The sequence below is a fragment of the Aethalodelphis obliquidens genome, unplaced genomic scaffold, assembly GCF_003676395.1.
Source record: "Aethalodelphis obliquidens isolate GAN/ISIS:26980383/991018 unplaced genomic scaffold, ASM367639v1 scaffold30, whole genome shotgun sequence".
Classification (NCBI taxonomy): domain Eukaryota; kingdom Metazoa; phylum Chordata; class Mammalia; order Artiodactyla; family Delphinidae; genus Aethalodelphis; species Aethalodelphis obliquidens.
In genome coordinates, this window is record NW_020837974.1 from 11394210 (window position 1) to 11399761 (window position 5552).

A 5552-nucleotide genomic window follows, 5' to 3' on the forward strand; every position below is an offset into this window, starting at 1 on the left:
GAAAGAAAGAAAGAAAGAAAGAAAGAAAGAAAGAAAGAAAGAAAGAAGAAAGAAAAGGAAGAAGGAAGGAAGGAAGGAAGGAAGGAAAGAAAGAAAGAAGGAAGGAAAGAAAGAAAGAAAGAGAAAGGGAGGGAGGGAGGGAGGAAGGAAGGAGGAAGAAAGAAAGGAAGAAAGAGAGAGAGAGAGAAAAAAAGAGAGAGGGAGGGAGGAAGGAAGGAAGGGAAATAAAGAAAGGAAAAAAAAATTAGTGCAATTGTGTGAAACAAGAACACTCAAGCGGATAGCATTTTACATTGACAATTACACTGGAAAACAGGACAATGTGCATTAAGAGAAACACAAATAAATGCACCTTTTAACCCAGTAATTCCACTCAAGGGATTAGTTATAAAAAAATAATTTGAAAGAAACAAAAAGCTACGTGCAGTAAAATCAAGATCTCAGAATTATGTCCAGTACTGAGAAACTGCAAAGAATCTACCTAGTAATGTGGGAATAGCTAAGTAAGGCATGAGAAATTAGCTTCATGGTATATTATTGTGAAATAAAATTCATATTCTTTGGCAAGATAAGAAAAATTTAAACATAAAAAACTTTCTCTGCCCTTTGGCCTTCTCTTTCCCCTCTACTGTGCATTGTGTATCTGCATTACATGTCGACCAAACCTCCCCATCAACAGAATATACCTGCTCAGCCATAAAGAGCAACGTCCTCCTAACATCAACAAGACAACTCCTTAAAATATAACATTCCTTCTTGATCTTGTAAGGGGTCACAATGACACACCACTTCGTATATCATTTAATGTACAGCCCTCTGTCTCAAAAAACTGATATAACTGTGCTTTGACTTCTAATGGGCAGAACAGTTCTCAGAGCTTTCTGAGATGCCGTTCTCAGGTTATAATCCTCAGTTTGGCTTGAATAAAATTTTCCATTTCTTTCTTAGATTGACCGATTAACTTTTCATTGACATTGTATAGCCATAAAAATAATTATGAAGAACATGTCACATTACAGAAATTTTCTAGAAAAGCATTAATTAAGACATGAAGAATTTATACTTATGTGTATACTCCAATTATAAGTATATAAGATATGTGCATAGAGACTAATTGGAACAGAATTTAATTTAAAACTAAAAATTGTTGCCATCATAGTAAGTGTAGTAGAACTATCAGTGACTTTTTTTCCTTCTTAAAATATTTTGTTTAGATCAGCCATGATGGTGGAGTCAAAAGACCCTGAGCTCACCTCCTCTCGCAAGTCCACCAAAATCACAACCATCTGCAGAACAGCCGTCAATGAAAAAGACCAGAACCGGCCAGAAAAGATCTTCAACAACTAAAGACATAAACAAGGAAGCACAATCACTGCCATTGCACAGAAAAAAGAAAAAAGAATGAAAATAAACTAGGACAGTTTAAGAGACCTCTGGGACACTATCAAGCACACTAATATTTGCATTATAGGGGTCCCAGAAGGAGAAGAGAGAGAGAAAGGGGCTGAGAGAAAGGGGCTGAGGAAGACATAATAGCTGAAAGCTTCCCTAACCTGGGGAAGGAAACAGTCACCAAGTCCAGAAAGTACAGAGAGTTCCATACAGGATTAACTCAAAGAAGACACATAACAAGACACATTGTAATGAAAATGACAAAAATTAAAGATAGAGAATATTAAAAGTAGCAAAGGAAAAGCAACAAATAACATACAAGGGAATCTTGTCTGCATTATTGACTTCTATACCCCCAACACCCAGGACTGAACCTGACACATACTAAATGTAACAGTTATCTATTGCTGTGTAACAAACTACCTCAAAGCCAAGTGGCATAAAATAATAAGAAACATGAATTATCTCATGTTTGAGATAGTTGCCCTGTGGCAGGAATTTGGGAGCAGCTCCACTGAGTGGTTCTGGTTTATGGTCCTCTCATGAGACTGCAGCCAAGATGTAAGCCTACAGTTATCTGAAGGTTTGACTGCAGACTTCCCAAATGGCTCACTTTCATGGCTGATCCAAGAGAGAGTAAGGCAGAGGCCACAATGTCTTTTATGACACTGGAAGTCACACATGTTATTTCTACAATATCCTCTTGGTTACGTAGGTCAGTCCTATTCACTGTGGGAGAGGATGACCTGCTGGTGAATACTAGGAGACAGGGGTCACTGGGGGCCATCTCAGAGGCTGACTCCTACACTAAGTGTTCAATTAATATATTGATGAATAAACTCATGATTAAATGGTAAAAAGAAGTCTGACTGCTTGGATTCACATTCTGGCTCTGACACTTGCTGGATGCATGGTTTTAGTAAGCTATCTAACTTCTGTAAGCCTCAGTTTCCACATCTATAAAATAAAATTGCTGTAAGCATTAAATTATATGTGAAGTGTAAAGGCACTTAACATGATGTGGTGGTGTTTTTTGAGCAACGTAAGTGCTCAAAAAATGTTGTCTATTTTTTATTACGGTTACTATTAATTCTCGACCATAAGTCTCCTCATTAATATTCCTTTGTAAGGGTTTATTCTTCAAGGAGACAGAAACTCACTTGTCTAGAAAAATTGTTTGAATCACTTTACTTGCGCAAAAACATCCAAAACATTTTCAAGATTGCCCTGGAAGCAAGACAAATGGCAATAGAAGATTTTAAGATTTATTGAAAGAAGACTATCAAGGCCACTGGAGAAAGCTGGTATTTGGGAAAATTGGATCAAGATGGCAGCTGAGCATAGGTTTTGGTCACTCCCCCTCCCCAGGAAGAAACAGAAAATCAATACTACCAATGGAATATAGAAAAGTGTGCCAACAGCAGACCAGAAACTTTTAGGAATTCATAAAAGAGAGGAAGCAGATGGGCCCTGTGAGATAATATATATATATATATATATATATATATATATATATTTATATATATATATATATATATAGGTCTCTGCCCTCAGTTCCTGGCACAGAGTCCCGAAAACCCTTGTAAATTCCTAAGTGATAAAACACTAGGAGGATCTTTTATTTTAATGAGTGACCTTGGGTGGGCTTCTGGGTGGCTCTTGGATGGGGGCTGGTCACCAGAAAGACCAAACCACAATTAGAAGCTTGGAGTTTCCAGTCCCACCCCACCCCCATTCTCCAGAGAGGAGAGAGGGGCTGGAATGGAGTTAACAATTTATCATGCCTACAAGATGAATCCTGGTTAAAATCCCAATAGTTTGGGGTTCGGAAAGCATCAAAGTTGGCAAACACATCCACACTGGGAAGGTGATGCATCCCAAGTCCACGGGGACAGAAGCTCCTGTGCTCAGGACCCTCCCAGACCACACCTTATGTGTCTCTCCATCTGGCTGTTCATCTGTATCCTTTATCATACTCTTTAATAAAATGCTAAATATAAGTAAGTGTTTTCCTGAGTTCTGTGAACTGCTCAAGCAAATTAATTGAGAACAAGGAGGGGGTCGTTGGAACCTCTGATCTATAGCAGGCTGGTGCAAAGATCAGGTGATAACCTGGCCTTGCATGCAGTGTCTGAAGTGAGTGGCGGGGGCTCTGGTGGAACTGAGCCCCTAACCTATAGGATCTAATGCTATCTCCAAGTAGACAGTGTCAGAATTGAATTAAATTGTAGGACACCCAGTAGTTGGTGTCACAGAGAACTGCTTGGTATAAGGAAAAACCTCCACATATTTGATGACCAGAAGTGTCAGAAGTGAAGTGTCCTGTGTAAGTAGTAAAAGAAACACACAGGAGATGGACTGAACTGAGGGTTTTCCCTACACCAAAGGGAAAGACTGGGTTTTTCATTTTAGGTACAATCATACCTTGTTGGCAGTAATGATAAAGTTTTTTTTGAGGGTATTGGATGCATGTATCTTAAAAAAAAAAAAGTTAATGTGAATGTTATTTAAACTATTCTAATACTAAGAACCTGTCTTAAAGATATATACTAAAACATGCACCTAAAAAATTACCTGTGTGTGTTTGTGTATAAGTATATTCACCAAAACATTTTTCTATAACTGCAAAAAATTAGAAACAACCAAAAGGTCTATAAATGTTCATCATTAAATAGATTATGAAACACTATGCAGACTTGAAAAATTATAGGGAAACCCCATATGTACTGACTTGGAAAGTTCTTCAGAATATATTATTTCTTATTATTATATCTTATTTCTTCATATTTAAAATTAGCTGGAAAATGCAAGTTGCTGAACAGTAGGCAAAGACTATTGTGCCATTTTTGTAAAAATAAAGTCTTGTACTTACAATTAAACATATAATACCTGTGTGTATGCATGTGCGTGCATAAATTCCTAGGAAAAAAATCAGAAACTTAAAAACGAATCTTTTAATAGTGCTGTATCAGTCAGAGTCCACTCAGGAATCAGAAATCACAAAAATTATTTCAACACAGAATTTCATAAAAAGAAATTACCATCTAGGTATAGAGTTGTTAACTAGGTAACTGGAAGTTCCCACAGAGGGAGCAGCGACCACCTCTAGGACTGGAGGAACAAAGGAAAAGGCTGGAATTATTTAAACTTAGAGAACTTAGAGGAGAGGTTATGGAGCCCCAAACCTCTGAGGAGGCGAGAATGGACGCCTGATGCTGGTGGCTCTGAGGGGGCATGATGGAGCTTGTCTGCAAGAGCTGGAGAAACTGCAAAGGGGTGCAGTTACTACTATAGGAAGAAACCACCACTGCTGGGGTGGCACTAACAAGAACAGGAAGTCCACCGGAAGCAGACAGACAGGAAGGAGCAATTCTCGACTTCCTCCTCCCCTCGGCAGTCTCCCTCTAGCCTCACTTTGGCAAAGCCTGACGAAGCCCAATGTGATTTTCAGAGTTGCTGCTCCAAGATCAAAAAGCAGACTACAGGAGCCAATGACTCCATGCAAAGAGTCAGAATTCCAGTGGAGAAGGGTCTTCCTGAGGTCATGCTGACAAGGCTTTGAGACCCCGGGCAGATAGTTTTGCAAACTCTCTCTGAGATGTAATGAGCAATTACCTTCAATGATGAGCAAATGCCTCTGAATCCATGGACCATCATTCAGAAGGAAGGTGGGGCTGGAAGCTAATGATTCATTTACTAGAGGTAGCACTTCTCAACTCAAAACAGCACATATTTCCATTTCTATGGAGCAGAAAGAGTCTTTTATGTTTAATTTTTATCAAGCTGTGAAATGAGGTTTGAGCTGCTGTGGGTGTCTCATTGATGCTAGGTGTGCTCAGGAGGCTCTGTCTCTCCACCGTCTTTAAGATCCTGCCCCTGCAGTGTCCCCCACAGGCAAGAGCACACAGCCCAGATGAGATGGCAACTTTTTCCTTAAAAGCTTCCTGAGAAGTTTTTCATCCCTCATGATTTTTTTTTCAATTTCATTCATCCTATTATCTCAGAAAGCCCCATTCAGTATCAGTATCAGTCACTCACCAAAAGCATCTCTAAAACAATAAAAGCTTCAAGGCAGCCAAACTGCCTTTTTGATACTAAGGGCTGATGGGCTTAGTGTGTGTGTGTGTGTGTGTGTGTGTGTGTGTGTGTGTGTGTGTGTG